This window comes from Typopeltis vanoorti, chromosome 4, assembly GCF_054136105.1.
Source record: "Typopeltis vanoorti isolate ZY-2024b chromosome 4, IOZ_Tvanoo_1.0, whole genome shotgun sequence".
Lineage (NCBI taxonomy): Eukaryota > Metazoa > Arthropoda > Arachnida > Uropygi > Thelyphonidae > Typopeltis > Typopeltis vanoorti.
In genome coordinates, this window is record NC_143552.1 from 10,691,088 (window position 1) to 10,709,717 (window position 18,630).

Genomic DNA, 18,630 nt, shown 5'->3' on the forward strand with positions numbered 1-18,630 from the left:
AAATATACTACTACTGCATATAGATCTCCCTTGTCCACTGTATTTGTCACCTTGTTATAATAAGTAAACAGATTGCTAAAATATGATCTTCTTTTAGCAAACCCATGCTGCCCATTAAAGAGAATTCTGCTTCTGTATAATCAGTTCTGAATCCTTTTCCTCACTAGCTTCTCCAATGCCATGACCATAATTCCAGACAAGCAGATTTGCTTATAATTCAAAGCCTTAGTCTTATCATCCCCTTTATGAAGCAGAACAATTTTACCATCTGTCTGCTCCTTTGGAACTTGCAGTGATCTAAGACTCCTGTTAAAAATGTAAGTTGCAGCTGTTGTGATTTCCTTGAAATATTTCCTCAAGACATGCTGTGATATACCATCAAGTTTACTCAATTCCTCAGATACCTCATACGCACCCACCATCATTCCCATTGCTCTCAAGTTCTGCATTATGTTACAATCGCAAGGATGGAATATTTTAATGAACTTCTCATTAAACACCTCTTCATTAAACACCTCTAGTATATCCTGTTTGTTTACAGGGCTGTACTTATGCACAGGCACACAAAGCTCTAGCTAGGGGTACCAAAAACTTAGGGTCAATTTAAGAGCCTCAAACAATGAGGGAGGGGGCCCCCAGAGCACTCTTGCACCTCAGGCCCCACCCTCCTCCAGAAAAGTGTAAGTACATCCCTGAGTGGTTATCATTCTTCCATTATCACTGACAAACATCATCCTCCCATAATCATTCTTCCTCCTACTGGTCATATAAAAAAAAGTCCCTAGGATTTCTCATTTGCAACCGCTGCTCATATTGCACTTTTGCTACCCTGACCAAGCGAGTTACCTTCCTTGCTTGCTCTTTGTAATCCTCATGTGACCGACTGTATCCACTCATCTTGTACTGCCTCGACAACGCCTTTTTCTCCCAGACTGCATCACACACCTCTTCAGTCATCTGTTTTAGTGTTTATTTAATCTCCTGACCTTTGGAATACACTCAGTCATCAGATACTTTCTGAGTAGAAACCAAGCAGCATTGATTTCCTTTCCATCTAATTCCTCATTCCATGATATCACTGCAAGACACCCTTTCACAGAAAAGTCTTGATACGGCTGGCCACCATCCAAGTGATCACTTCATGGTTACTTTCCCCAACTGAAGGAAGATGTGATACTTCATTTACAACAATATCTTCTGTTGAGATAATCAAATCCAAGACCTTTAATCCGTGTGTGACCTCTGTCAGGTACTACCTAAGGTAGTTGTCCCTTGAACACTCAAGAAATTCATTCTCATTGGTTCATGATACGGTCTCTTCATTCCAGTTTATGTTACCATAATGGAAATTGCCTATGATTATCACCCTTTTCTTATTAGCTGGACCAATTTGCCTAAGCATTTCCTACCCCCTGCTTTCCCCATTACCAGGTCGATAGCAACAAACTATTTCTTCCTGTCCATCTCCACTTCACACCATACTGCTTCCACAGTAGTATTTCCTCCTTGTATTTACTCCACCTAGACGGGCACAACTCCTCTGCCATTATCAATAGCACTCCCTCCTCCCGTTTTGCCTTGCCTGTCTTGATGAAAAATTACATATCCACCCATCTCTATTCCTGTCAGAATGCCATCCTCATTCAACCATGCTTCAATTAGACCAATATTAATTTTTGGGTAAATGAACTCTATCAATGCTACAATTTCATTACTTTGTTTTGAATACTTCTAGCATTTGTAGACATACACACCAGTAGCTCATTTCTGTTTCTATAACAAGTCCCCCTCACCCCCACTTCTCAGACATAACTCCTCCACACTCTCTCTCTCTCCATCCATTCCTGTCTATCTTCACTGATATTGAATCCATCCACAGACCCAGGGGCGAATGCTGGTCTTGAAATTCACGCTTGATCTTGTTATCATTCAGGGAGTGAGAGGTGATTATGATTGAAGTCTGATTAGTGGAATAACGAATTACTGTCATATTTGACCATTTAAAACTATACATTTAGAAATTTATGTACATTTAATCATACAAATGCAACATTTATTTAAAAATGATATTCTATATTTTCAATTTAGCTACTTGAATACAAATTCTACCCTATGGTTCTTCTTTATGAACTGGTCAATAACATCGTCATAAAAAGTTGGTTGTAACTTATTTTCCCAAGCAATACGCACACTTAATAAAGGCTGGCTGAAGCTAACTGGCTAGAACTACGTTCAGTGCGTATGGCCTGTGTTTAAGCGTCAGAGTGAGATGATGTGAAATGGCTATGCGCACGCATGAAATCACAGTGCTGCTGCGAGCACCTGGAAGCTCCTACAACCGAGCAAGCCAAGGTAGCTTTGACTAGATGAGCAAGCATCAGCCTTCGATACACAATGCAAAGCTCAATTATTGCCACTTAATATAAGACGTCTTCTGTCTACAAAAATAAAAGCCTAAATGAGCTTATAAATGCATACATTTATTAACAAATAAATATTACTTCTTTCTCAATTAATGAGCATGTGCAGCAAGCATGGAGAATTCCCCACTGCACACCTAAATGTCACCTCCACATCTTTGACTATCTTAATCCATTTTTTTGCACTCACACATCTTCCCTGAAACCATCATCTACACTTCCCTTATGGTGTCTCCCTATCCAACCTGATCTTCCCTGTTTCCCTGTCCACACTGTATTCCTTCTCTCTCATTCTCTGCACTTGTGTCGCTCACCTCTCCATTCACAAACTTGCCTACTTTACTCTCCTGCTCTTCCACAGCACCTCTTGCTTCCTCAGGTCTTACATTTTGCTTCAGTTATTTTCTCCTGCAGAAACAGTTTCTTCAACTGACTACACCAAATCCTTTAAATGTAGCCCATCTCTTTTATAAAGCTCTATCCATCCTTCAAATTTATTCCACACATTCAAAAAATAAACTCCTTTCTCCTCACACTCTCTGCTAGCATAATATTCATAATCTTCATTCACCTTCTGAATTCATCATTATCAAACTGCCTGGACAACATGCAAGTTGTTATGCAAGAGGAATTTGTCTAACTTGTTTTAGTCCATCTTTGCACAGATTAGTAGGGGATTTTTTTTTTCAGGGAAGCAACTAGGAATTTTTTAACCATGATTTGCATATGAGAAAAAATTACCCATGGAAGAAGTACAATATTAGGTACAATTTATTAGTTAGAGTTAATTGCCAGAGTTAGAAACACCAGATGACAGCAGTTGTCTACAGTATTTTCATATCATCTCATTTATGAAATATGTATTCTAGGGTGCATTTCAGAATATGTAAGAATTGTTATGTTCATTTCTACTGGAAGAATTTTATTGTAATTTGCTGGTTGGAATTCCTACAAAACAAATTATCAGACCATTTTCAATGTCAAAAAGGAGAAAAATGTTTTGGGAAAACTAAATAAATCTGCTATAGGGAGTACATGAGGCCGTTTATTCTTAGCTAACTTTTCAGAGACTGAGGAAGCAGTTCAGTCTCAGTACCCAATCGGAGACAGCTGGCACAAGGCTTTCACTAATTATAAATGCCATCTGGTGAAGAGAAGGCAGACACCTTAACGCAGTATATTTATTCTCGGAAATAATGTGAAGTCTGTGGTTGATTTTCTGTAGTTTATGGGATGAAAAGCTCGAGTTTCCAGGGGGAAAAAATCACTTTCCCATGACAGAGATTCACTAACTTGGGAACCAATCAAAGAAAGGATTAGAAAAAGTTCCTCTAGATGATGACAAGATTCAAACTGAGAACAGTTTTCTTTGGGCAGACTAGCACTATGGGTTCAAATGTCACTTCAACAGGACGACAACACCTTGAAAATATATTGCAGTTAGTCCAACTAGCTTGATAATTTAATATACTGGTGTCCAAAAACTAAGAACGAACTACATTTTTGCCTATATATGAAAAGATTTTCATGACTACATCCAAATGTGGACATAAATTGATTGCCAGCATTTTAATAAATTATATTGCCCCCCCAAAAAATGTGTTATAAATTTCGTACAAATTAAATTGCAATACATTTTTGGAAAAAGTTACAAATTTAAGTTAAGGAATTAATGTACAGTTCTTCAGGGACAAATGCTGGTCTTGAAATTCCCCCTTGCTCTTGTTATCATCCAGGGAGTGAGAGGTGTGATTGAAATCTGATTATCGGAATAATGAATTACAAGTAATCCTCGTATAACGTGGATGTTAGGTTCCATAGAAATGCCGCGTTATATAAATCGTATTATACGAGACTCAGATCACATACAAAAAGTGGGGTTATGTTCCGAAATCGGTTTTTTTTTAAAAAATATTTAAACAACAATGACATATCCAACAAAAATATATTTTTATTTAATTCAGGTAATTTGTGTAAGTTAAGAAAACATATAAACTATGACACAAATACATAGTATAAAGTTATAAAAATTACAAATTTTAATTAAGCTTCATTGCACGTAACGCATAAATGTTTTAGGCAAAATAAAAATAAGTGCATATTTTAATCTTTCATAGCACGAGGATTTGAGGATCGGTTAATAAACATTAATTTTGTCATGTAATCACCTGATGTATTACTACAAAACAGTAGAGTAATTCTGTCTTTAGAACTTTGAAGCCGGGAGCTGATCTCTCATTTTTCGAAATATAGGTGCGTTTTGGCATTTTTTTTCAATAACCCAGATTCATCAGCATTGAACACCTGGTCTGCATTATAAATGTTTATAAACGTTGGGAGATTTTTGTTTAATAAGATTTCCATCCAAAGGAATTTTCTTTTGAGTGCATCTTCTTTCCATATCATTAGAGATTTCTTCATTTTTCTCTTAGAAAACTGTGTACACGAGCAACGAGCTTTGCACTTACCGTTGACCCAGCAATAAACACTTTCTCGGATTTTATGTTCATTGTGTTTGATTGTTTGAATTGTTGATTCATTTAAATTCAAAGTCCTTACAACAACTGGTTTTTCTCCATTATTTAAATATCGCCGAAATGAAGCCTATTGGCTCTTTATATTTAAGTGGTTTTTCTCCATTATTTAAATATCGCCGAAATGAAGCCTATTGGCTCTTTATATTTAAGTGGTTTTTCTCCATTTTTCAACTGATCCATGATTTTAATTTTTTTTTCTTCGAGACGAATTTTCTTTTCATTATTCATTTTCCGCCTCTCAATGCAATTTGTGGCCATTACTATAAAAATAATTTTTTTACATAAAAAAAGCATTACATATTAATTATGTATGTAACTCACCAGAAAATAAAGTGCTCAGCTTGAGATAACACACTTATGATTTTTAATGCGCTTTCTTGGCAACGAAGACAATTTTCAATAATAAACACTTTATACGTATACAATTAACGTACATGCGTGCTAAAGGGTGTTTCCCCTAATATAAATTCGCTATTTATAACAACCTGCGCGATACGGGCAGGCACAAATTTAACGAAGATAAAATTTGATTTTTAAATCGCGCGGTGAAAAATATATGAAAAGATAAAGGGTTACTACAATTTCTAGACTGTGTTTTTGTCAAAACCACGTTGTATAAGGGTAACCACGTTGAACAAGGGTTCCTACAATTTGTAGACCGCGTTTGTATAAGTACCGCGTTATACGAAGGTTACCTGTACTGACCATTTAAAACTATATATTTAGAAATTTATGTACCTTTACTTACAAATGATATTCTATATTTTTCAATTTAGTTACTTGAATACAAATTTACTATTTCTAGATATACACAATATACTATTTCTAGATATACACAATATACTATTTCTAGATATACACAAAGCTTTTGACCCTGTATCACATGAAATTCTAATAAAAAAATTAGAAGTCATAGGAATACAAAGTATTGCCCTAAACTGGTTCAAAAATTACTTAAATGCCAGATCACAAATTGTAAAAATAAGCAACAGCTGTAGCAGCTCCAAAACAATAGACTGCGGTATACCACAAGGATCTGTCTTGGGAACAATTTTATTTAATATTTATATCAATGACTTCTGCAATCTTAAACTAAATAGTAAAATAAATACTTTTGCACATGATACAGTACTAATTTTCTCTACAGACACAGCCGAACAAATGAAAACCATCGTGAATGCTGATTTTTTGAAAGTAACAAATTGGTTCCAGTCAAACAAACTCAGTCTGAATGTCTCAAAAACTAAATACGTAAATTTTAACTTACAAAATGCAACTGTGTAGCTTAGTGGATGTGGCGTTTGCACACCACGGCGTTTAGCCGCACGAAGGAAGAACTTGGTTTCGAGTCTAGTTGGTGACTAGAGGAAATTTTTCTGAGCCTTTTTTCGACCGATTCCCGAGTTAGTCGATCTCTGGCACGGGCAAGCGGGTTTTTCGTCCTGTAAACTGAAGAAAATCGACCGTAGAACCCACATTATTTCAGACATTAAATACGAGTGTTAGGGTTAGGGATCACGAGATGGCGGCACCTGTAGTGCCGTCTCTCTTCACTACGTGCCGCTTAATTAGTGATAGCCTTGGGCCAGCTAACTCTGATTGGGTACCAGTGGAGATCGAACTGCCCACTCAGTCTCCAAATGTTAGATAGGGCTAAAAACCGCCTCGCCTACTCCCTGTATATATGGGAATAAAAAGGCGTTAGCTGATTTTTTTTTTTTTTTTGATTTTTAGTGTAATAACTTACTTGGGAATAAAAATTAATAATCATTTTAAGCTGGAAACCGCATATTACCGATGTCATAAATAAAGGAAGGATTATGTTAAACAGACTTTACTACCTAAACAGATAATTTAAATTCTTAAATTTAAATTTGCTAAAAATATTATATTCTTCCTGGATTCAAAGCGCACTACAAAATGATATATTAAGTTGTGGAGGAATCTATCGCACTATGCTGAAACCTTTAGTCTCGACTCAGCATAAAGTAATTAAAATCTAAACTAAAGACAAATATAAGGATACTGCAATGTTAATAAATACACCATACTAAATATACTATCCCTTAGATATTTATACGTCTATAGGGTATTATTATTCATAAAAACGACAACGAATACGTAAATATCAAACAAGATGCTTTCCTTAGTAGACATAAGGGAAATATAGTTCCAAAAGCAAATAAAGAAGCAATCAGTGGCGGCCCGTACATAAGCACTGCGACACTGCAGCACCCACAAGGTAAAATGAAAAAATTAAATTTTGTTTGTGTTTATAAATAATAACAATGCTTACAACATTATAATAAATGCAGTACAACATGTTAAAGGTTACAGCTTATGTTTTGACATTGATTGAATAGTTAATAATTGGAACTGTTCGATTAACGCTTTAGATTACGAATCAAATGCACTGCGATCTAACGCCGGTATTCGTTTGCTCTTGGCACGTTACGTCATTCCCAACTGTAACTGCTCAAACGGCAGTGTATTTTTAGTATGCTTACGGTCTTATTTCTGTGAGATTTTTAAATATGATGATTCATTTATTAATAAATTCGTTACTGATTACGAAAAAAAAAAAAGTTTTTTTTGTTTTGTTTTGTGTGTGTGTATTCAGCACCCCTACATAAAATTTTCACCGGCCGCCACTGGAAGCAATACACAAACATTATACTTATTTAGTGCCAAAAGTATTCAACACACTACCTTTAACAATAAGAAATGAAACTAACCCAAATAATCAAAACTAGCTGGCCCATGTCTATCACTAATTACAGGCAGCCACCGATGAAGAGGCTGGCGAACAGATTGGGGATTGAACTGCCCACTCAGTCTCCAAAAGCTAGATAGGGTATAAAGGCCTCGCCTACTCCCTATAAGGGAATAAAAGGCGTTAGCTGATTTATTTATTTATTTACTAACCCAAACAAATACAAAACTCTAATCAAATAGTATTTATTTTCCCACAGAAAGGAGTAATCTCTGTTCAAAATAATTGTATAAATTTTACTTTTTAGCATATTTGTATTCAAAGATCCAAGAGCCTATGTAGCTCAGTAGAAGTGGTGTTTGCACTCTACGGCGCATGACTGCACGAAGAAAGGATTTGGTGGTTCAAATCTAGTCGCCGACTAGAAGAAATTTTTCTAAGCCTTTTTTCGGCCGGTTCCCGAGTTAGTCGATTTCCGGCACGGGGTAGCGGATTTTTCTTCCCATAAACTCAAGAAAATCGACAGTTGAACCCACACTATTTTCAGACATTAAAATATTGTGTTAGGGTTAGAGACCACGAGATGGCGGCACTAGCTTGCCGCCTTCTTCACTGCATACCGATGAATCAGTGATAGCCCTGGGCCAGCTATCTCTCTGATTGGCTACCAGTGGAGATTGAACTGCCCACTCAGTCTCCAAAATTTAGATAGGGTAAACGACCCTGCCGGCTCCCTATACAGGAACAACATGATGTATTCAAAGATCATAAAAATTTTAATGCTATTTAACTGCTTTATTTTGTTCCTAATTAATTATTATGCAACTTTCTGTGTTGCATAACAGAGAAAGTTATGCAACAGAGAAAGATATGCTAATATACATATTAGCCAGTGGTGTAGTCGGGCAAGGGCGACGCCCTGGTACTTCTTTTAAAACTTTCAAAATTTTTAAATTTATTATAATAAATTATAAGAATTATAATAATGAGACTTATAATGCATTTCCAGCTTTTGGTGAAAAAATAGCAGCTTGCCGCTCTTGTCATTTTCGTTTCAGAAAACTAGACAATCTCTCTGCCATATAGCCGTCACAATAATAATAATAATAACAATGCCACACTTCGTGCCTGGATTTTTATTTCCAAGGTAGAGCCCTGCACTATTTCGTTTAGGACTGCACCCCTGATATTAGCATGTCTCCTGCGATTTTATTATGTAATTATAAAAAAAGATTAGCTAACGCCTTTTTATTCCCGTATATGGGAGTAGGCGAGGCCATTTAGCCCTATCTAACTTTTGGAGACTGAGTGGGCAGTTCAATCTCCACTGGTACCAATCAGAGATAGATGGCCCAAGGCTATTACTAATTAAGCGGTACACAGTGAAGAGAGACGGCTCAAATGTGCCGCCATCTCGTGGTCCCTATCCCTAACACAATATATTTAATGTCTGAAATAATGTGGGTTCTACGGTCGATTTTCTTGAGTTTACGGGACGAAAAACCCGAGTTTCCGGGAGGAAAAACCCGCTTGCCCGTGCCAGAGATCGACTAATTATGTAATTATATTGTAGTAATATGTAATATGTATATTATATGAATGTACATATATGTATGAGCCTGTGTAGCTCAGTGGATGTGGCGTTTGTACACCACGGTGCTTGGCCGCACGAAGGAAGACTTCATTTCGAGTCTAGTCGGCGACTAGAGGAAATTTTTCTAAGCCTTTTTCGACCTGCTCCCGAGTTACTCGATGTCTGGCACGGGCAAGCGGGTTTTTCCTCCCGGAAACTCGGGTTTTTTGTCCCGTAAACTCAAGAAAATCGACCGTAGAATCCACATTATTTTCAGACATTAAATATATTGTGTTAGGGTTAGGGACCACGTGATTGCGGCACATTTGAGCCGTCTCTCTTCACTGTGTACCGCTTAATTAGTGATAGCCTTGGGCCATCTATCTCTGATTGGTACCAGTGGAGATTGAACTGCCCACTCAGTCTCCAAAAGTTAGATAGGGCTAAATGGCCTCGCCTACTCCCCGTATACGGGAATAAAAAGCCGTTAGCTGATTTTTTTTTTTTTTACATATATGTATATAATGAAAGTGAATTATATAAATTTTTGTAACTTTATGTATATCGTAACCTGGATGAGCTGTTGCTTTTAGGTTACACATATGATTGCTCAACATTTTGTACTATTATAGGAAGTTCTAAATAAATTTTGCTAGCTTAAAAAAAAAAAATTATACCCTATGGTTCTTCTTTATGAACTGGTCAATAACATCGTCATAAAAGTTGGTTGTAACTTAATTTTCCCAAGTGACACGCACACTTGTACAGGCCGTTGAAGTTCACTGGCTCGAGCTACGTTGACTGCGCATGGCCTGTGGTTTAAGCAACAGAGTGAGACGCGTGAAATGGCTATGTGCACGCTTAAAATCACAGTGCTCCTGCGAGGATCTTGAAGCTCCTACAACCGAGCAAGCTAAGGTAGCTTTGACTAGACGACAAGCATCGGCCTTCAATACACAACGCAAAGAAAGCGCAGTTATTGTCGAGCAAGCTTAAGATGTCTTCTGTCTACAAAAATAAAAGCTTAAATGGTATGCTTATAAATGCATGCATTTATTAACAAAATAAACAACACTTCTTTCTCAATTAATGAGCTTGCATAGCAAGCATTAAGAATTCGCCACTGCAGTTCTTACAGAAAACTATGCAGAAAGAAATATTTCAGTAAGGAATATGTCCAACCGAACTGCAATGCAGCTCTCACAACGTCGTACCATTTTTAGCACCAAGTAATTCAGGAGTTCTTGAGAGAAACTGGCTCATTTCTCCTTCAAAGAGAGGATAAAGCCTTCTTTGCTTTCTGGAGGGGAATTTCGAGCAGCAGTACATCTTCCTATTTCATTGCAAATATGTTCTATGTGGTTGAGATCTAATGAGCATGCTGGTCACTCGATTCCATTAACCAAGTTGCCATCAATATGAATAAATTACACCACTCCTCTGCACTTTGTATCCATCATATATTTCAATGTAATTCAATGGTATTACAATTTTAATATGCACTTCGCATTCATGGTAACCTGGATGTATATATACGTCTTGGCCGGATGGGTGGTTAATATCCTTTGTCTCCAGAAGTGTCTCTCTCCACTGTTCGTGTACAATGTGGTGTGGCATTCAAACATTGGAACAATCAACATGATGTTGATGAACTTTATCATTATATCGTTCACCAGTCATAGTACTTTTTTTTTCAGCCCTTTCTTGGTACATCAAGTATGTATAATACCTTCCAACACCATGACTCCAAAACCGCATATCTATCTCTTTCAATAACATTCTCATGATGGTAAGCAGTGACACTTTCACAGCAGATCAAGCGTCATCTAGAATCGGATGAAGGACTAAAATTATTCTCATCTGTAAAGAATACATTTGCCCAATTGTGTTTTGTCCAATTTTAATGGATACAACACCACTGAAAACGTGCTCTACGGTGAGCTGTGGATAAAGGGACTCAGACTACAGGCCTTCGGGCGTATAGGCCTACTTATAGCAAACGACTTGTGACAATGTGTATACCGGAGCTTGAATGGAAAGTTGCAAACGGACCTCGAGTGATGTGTCGATTACGCTTTGCTGTTATAACCCAAACTCTGCCTTCATGCTCACGATAGAGCGCGGATAATCACTTGGCAAATTTCAAACCAATGGAATTTCCAGAACACATTTCATTGGTTTTGAAACGCTACCCTGAACCTGGATACAACACTATGTGAGATTCCAAACTCTGGCAATATCAATAATTCTGAGGCCTTCCTCAAACTTTCCAGTAATTCTTCATGGCCCTCAATCATCTAGATCAGGGATTCTCAACCTATGATACGCGTACCACTGGTGGTACGTGAGCCACTGCCTTACTGGTACATCTAATATCTTGAATTAAATATAGTGGTACGCCACTGGAAAAGGTTGAGAACCCCTGATCTAGATGATAGCTATATTCACTTTTTACTCGAAATCGTTAGTCACACAACGTTTTGTTTACAACCCCCACCACTCCTAAATCTAGCTTCATATATTTTCTGGAGTATAGTGCCTCCAATATCTTTACATTTCTTTACATTAAACTGAAGCCCATCCATTTTTATCCATTTTGACAGACTATTTAAATCATTCTCCAAGCTCTCCAGATCGTTTTAATTAACAATTATATTTCCTTTCAGGGTATTTCCTATATCATATATGAACAAATTAAACAGCAATGGTCCAAGCACTGAACCTTACAATACACCAATAGTCACTTGTTTTCGTTTTGATTCTAAACCTCCATAAACCACTTTTGGTACCTGTCCAGCAGCCATCCTCTTATCCACTTAACCAGTATCATATCCATCCCCATTTATTCTAATTTGCGTAACAGAGTACCATGTGGTATTTGGTCACATGACTTTGCAAAAACCAGCATAATCATCGTGTAGCCATTTCCTTTATCGAACTCAGCTCTTACTCTGTTATAAAAATGAGATTATTATTATAAGGCATTACCGAACCATCACAAAGCCATATTGACTCTCATATACAAGTGTTGTCTGAAAGATTCTCGGCCTCGACCATAGATGGCAACACTATCAGCAATATTTTTTTTTCTACGTTGGTACATCTGTCATAAGCATCCTAAAATTGAAAGTCATTCTATCAGGTAGTTGTTTTATACAGCTGTTTGAACGCAAAGTGTTTTATCTGTATCCTTGAAATGGATAAAATTGAGTATCGTGCGGTTATAAAATTCTTTGTAAAAGAAGGTTTAGCCAAAAGAAATTGATTCGAAGTTCGTAAAAGTTTAAGGGCACTCTTCTCCTTAGTTTTTGACAATTACGAAATTGGCTGCCGAGAATAAACGCGGCCGAAGAAGCCTTGAAGATGACAGACGTGAAGAACGTCCAAAAAGTGTAACAACACCAGAAATCATTGATCAAGTGCACGATATGGTATTGAATGACAGGCAAATCAAAGTGAGTGAAATTGCTGAGACTATAGGCATTTCAAAAGAACGTGTAGGATATGTTTGCATGAAGAATTGCAAATGAAAAAGCTTTGAGCAAGATGAGTGCCGCGCTTGCTCACGGCAGTTCAAAAACGCACTCGCATGAATATCTCTGAATAGTGCTTGGAGCGTTTTAACAAGAATAAAACTGTGCGTCGATTTATTACTATGGATGAGACGTGGATTCACTATTACACACCAGAATCCAAACAGCCGTCAAAACAGTGGACAAAAGCCGGTTGTTCAGCGCCAAAGAAGGCAAAGTCGGTTCCATCAGCAGGAAAGTTCATGGCATGGGTGTTTTGGGATGCTAAAGGCATTTCGATCGGAATATTGTTCCGATCTTTTAACCAGACTAGACGAACAAATTTGTGAGAAAAGACTCGATTTGCAGAAGAAAAAAATCATCTTTCATCAGGACAATGCACTTGCCGACAAAGGTGTTTTGGCAATGGGAAAATTAATGGATCTGCACTATTAATTGTTGGAACATCCACCCTATTCCCCAGATTTGGCTCCTTCTGTCTCTTCCCAAAACTAAAAACTTCCTCGGTGGTCAGCGTTTTTTTTTCGAATCAAGAGGTGATTGCAGCTGTAGAGGGATATTTTGCAGATCTTACTGAGAACCACTACAAAGACGATATAATGGCGCTGGACATCGCTGGAATAAATATATTAGTCTCAAAGGAGATTATGTTGAAAAATAAAAATAATTTTGAAATTATAAATTCGTTTTTTCATTGTTAAGCCGAGAATCATTCAGACCACTCTCGTAGTATCATATTTTTATCTACCCATTCTTGAATCCTCTTTTTTTTCTAGTACTTTTACCACCAAGTCTGAAACACTGATTGGTCTATAATTTGCTTCTGAAGTCTTAGATCCTCCCTTATGCAAGGGAACTATTTTGCCTTCTTTCTACTACCGTGGAACTCTACCAGATCTAAGACTTAAAGAGACTAATCAGCGGCATTGCCAGTTTCTTTGCATATTGCCGCATGATGTAAGCTGATAACCCCATTTAATCGCATAGCTGTACTTACATGGAGATTCTGCAATATCGTAAGGAGCTCCATTTCATCTACCTCTGTACTTCTTACATGAGCCTCTGTCACATAATCTCATAGCATTAACCTCACTAGGGTGATATACCTTTGCAAAGTGACTACTCAGTAACTCAACTGTTTTATCTGTTTTTGTTACCTCTTGACCATAAGCACTCATTAAGGTTAATCTTCTATAGTGATTCTTCCTCTTCCTTGCCCCATAATGAACGAACTATTTGGGATTTCTTTGTCCTGCTTGAATAGATTCCTCTCCTAATCGATTTGCTTTCCTGGCCATGCTGGTCACCTTTCTTGCCTGAGCTTTGTACTGTTCATGTGTTTGCTGGTCACCCTTTTCTTTATACACCCTCAACAGCATTTTCTTCTTTTCTAGCTCATGCTTAATGATATTACTCATCCATCTAACTCCTACCTGATTAATCCTCCTTACTCCAGGTATACAATTTAATACTGCTTCCTCTAGATAACCCTTAAATCTATCCCATTCACTACTAACATCCTTATCCTGCAGTGTTTTATGCCATGGTACAAATTTAAGCTTCTTCCTAATCACCCGCGTTGCAGTTTCACAAATATCACTGCTCGATAGAATATTTTCCATGTTTTGCAATTTCTCAAGTGTTGACTGCATGGTTACTTTCACCAACTGGAGGCAATGTTGTCAACTTGGTTATGGAGAACGCTTCTGATCCTATGACTAGAAGCGCTCTCAATACGTTGCAGAATACTTTTCTATCCTTAGTTCTCTACATCACATGCTGCCTTAAATAGTTATCTCGCAGCCAGTGTATAAATGCTATTTCCTTTCTGCTATGTGATCTTTCTTCCTTCCAGTCTATATCTCCATAGTTGAAGTCTCCCATAATAATCACTCGACCTTTACTGTATTAATTTAGCGATGCATGTCTTTCAGGTCATCTGTGGAGTTCCCTGGCCTACAGCAACAACCAACTGTATATTTTTTTCTTACTGGCCTTAATCTCACATCAGATTGTTTCAAATGAACAGCCGCCCTCCTCCTGCCTCCCATTGTTTTTTGTCTGCAATTCATCTGCTACCATCAGCAGTTGCACAAAACAATGCCAAAAATTTCTCCCTCTTGTTTCTTATACTTCTGGCATTAGTATGTAGAAACTGCAGCATCCCTTTAGCACCCCCACTTACATTTGCTTCTAAATTGACTTTCCTATTCAATATTTTTGCTTGAGAGACTAGATTCCACACTCCTTGTCTCATGGATTCCTTCACATAAACTCACTTGCTTTCACTCAATATGCTTCTGGTTTGCCGAATTTGCACTTCAGCATGCTCGGTGAATAAAGCTCTCTCCAGACACCCTCATCCACCAAAAGCATTTAGATGCAATACATCAGCATTGCATAAATTTACTTTCCATTAAAAACACAGATCACAGATCAAAAAATCCTACTTCATTCCTTCTGCACAATCTACGTATAGACTCATTGGCTACCAACGCCTTTCTCCTCCTCTTCCTCAGTTCGCATCTATCATACCGTGGTAGGAGACGTACAATCTTCATCCTTTCGTTCTTCAAGTTTGCCTCTTCTAACAACTAATTTGCATTCTCCCTCATAGATTACTTCTCGCCTCTCAAATCATTTCCTTCAATTTACTTTTTTGCATCCGAATGGCGGCTAATATCGTTAATTTTTGCACCAGAGAAACAGGATTTTGTAACGCTTTCGTGAAGTACTCCCCTGATTATTGAGTCCCCGTATATAATTTCCTCATTAACTTGTTTTTCTTTTGTTTTCTGGCGGTCTTTAATATTTCTTCGTTTTTGTCCTATGAAGGATAACATTTAGGCGCACTTTTTCTTTACTAATGTCTATTTCGTTGTCCTCTATATCCAAGGCTGCACGTTCGACATTAATAACATAATTTTCCATCTTACCGTTATTACCGGTATTTGCTGCATTCTCATCACCTAACAGACACTCATTTTTGAAAGACTTTACACATATTCTCTCCGCTTTCAATTTCCTTCCACATATTCTTTACTTTTCTCGAAGAATACATTTCTCACACACACACTACACTAAATAAAATCCCGTAAATGCAAATCGCCGAACAACGTGGTCTTTGCTACCATTGTTCGTCTCATTGGTGCTATACCGACATATTCCAATAAAAATGTTATAAAGACACTAAATACCCTAAAAACACTGCCGTGTTTTTAGGGTATTTAATCTAGGGTAATATTTAATTTAGGGTAATCGTTTCCGACCGTAGGTGACTTTGCAAGCATTGCCCACAAAGTATTCCTGGTGAGAATTTTTACAGGGTAGTTCACGATTGCTTTCCCAAATCCCTAATTTTATCCGGGCTTGGGACCGGCATATGGCTGGGACGTATTCTTGATTGTATTCCATGTGTGTGTTCACGTGACTGGTTTGCCTGTTCTGGGGGACGAAAAAACCGAGTTTCCTGGTGAAACCTCCTACTTCCGTATGAGACCGGCTAACTCATCTTTAGTCGAAAGAGACCAGATAAAGTTTCTCACGTCACTGACTGGAATCGAACCCTGGTCTTTCCAACCAAAGTGTTACGTCTATACTGACCGAGCTATGGAGGCTCAAAATCTACACTAATACACTAATTTTCTAATGAAAAAAATAGCACAATAAAACAGATAAAAATAATCAATGTTACACAAGCGCTAAATCAAACGATCACTTACAATATAACTTCAAACCCAAGTTGACACTAGATAGTCTAGAAGAAAAAAAGATGTACTACTGATCTCATCCTATGTGAATCGAGATTTCAAAGCTGCTTGATGGCCACCCATAATTATTCAATTAAGAGATTTCAAAAGTAAAAAAAAAAAAAACTTACAAAAACCTATGTTACACAGAGAAGAGTAACTATGACATTGAAAGCCACAACTGCAACGAAAAAAGTCAAACGAAGGTTCCCAAAAGGTTCTTGATGTAGAAACACAACAAGGTGTGATGATAATAATTCAGGGTGTGAAGATAGTTACTTTCAATAGAACCAAGTCTAAAGTGCTCAGCACTTTAGTTTCACGTAAACAATTAAAATAATGCTCTGCCTAAGCGGGCAAGTTCTAAAGGTAGCCTGCGAATTAAAATATCTGTCAGGAGTAACAAGACAACACATTTAATTTGAACGAGTACATCTCATATATCGCCGGAAAACGCTTAGAAACAGTAAACCTTTTAGATAAGTTTGCAAGGATAAACTGAATATTAGACCAACGAGTAGTGAAGGCAGGCTATACCACAGTTATACTGCCATTGATATCATATGCTGCATCAATTTGAAAAGACGCTGTAAAATCAAGAAAATCACAATAAACGCTAAACAGAATTCAAAGCCTTGTTTGCTTGGGCTTTATAGCCATATGAATAATTAAATGACACAGAACAATATCTTTCGATGCAGCTTGCGTTATTGCTAGTCAAACACGACTGCCTGAAAATACAGTAATTCTGTCTTAAATAAGAAGCCACTTCCGGAAGATATGACAGAAATTGCAATATTGATCTGAACCGCTACGTACTTCAACTTCACTATAGTAAGTGGCCTCAGTCTGCAACGAAGACATAGATTAAGGAGATGGAAGGACCTGAAAGTGATGACTATCATATGTATATTGACTGGAGTAAAACAGAAGAAAACGTCGGTTGTTCTTTCATAGTATATTTTAGTACATTATACAAGAACTCTGATTTATACTGCATCCCCTACGATCAAACAACTAAAGCAAACTTGATATACTTTATGCACATACATATCTCCGGAATTATAACTCAACATATATTATCAAAAGACTGCAACAATTTACAGTGAGAGTAGACGCGTGATAGACTGCATGAAAACAGAACAATCACCTAGCGTTAACAGAGTAGACAAAATATCTGGTAAGGAATCTCACTCTAGATGGATGGGAAATTAAGTTCTGCTGGATGGAGGCACACACACGGGTTGGCAGGAGACAAGAAAGCAGTTCAGCTGGCTAAAGAATCTGCTATAAACGACGGTTGGAAATAGGTTACCAAAAGTACTAAAAATCCGGTAAAAACACTTGCAGAATTTCAACCTTGATGCAAACAGGTCAACAACAGAAGAATTTTGTTGATGAAGATAGCAAATATAAATGTAAATATGCACGTAAATGTAGGAATACGTGCATAAAGATGTAAAAATATGAATAGTGATATAAAAATTAAAAGATAATATAAGATAAATGATAATCGGATATTTAGAAGCGACACGCAATATTTTGATGCAATGGAGCATGTAGAATATAAATTACTCCTCCTAGTAGGGTTAAACACACACACACACACACACACACACACACACACACACACACACACACACACACACACACACACACACACACACACACACACACACACACACACACACACACACACACACACACACACATGTTTAAACACGCTACTAACGGGACGTGGAAAATTAAGACATTATTATCTATAATAGACGCCATATTCTGGAATCGCCATCTTACATCTGTTGTGGCATTAAGTGATGATTCCATGCGAGTTATTCGTTTCCTGTTTTGTACAGAGGCCCACTTATTCCAAGATGTCAGCTCTTTTAGAAGCGTTTCACGTTTTAGTTATGCTTCAGACAGTTCAATAAAGAGGATCACGATAAATTTGTTCTCATCTAAGGCAGCATTCATTAAATTTGATTTGAAGAAATCTGCCAGATTTAATCAAATTAAATTATTAAATCTAAGTGATTAAATCTACGAGAGAGTTTTTGTTTCTTTACTCTTCTGGAAACGATACTGAATTTTAGGAATAATATCAA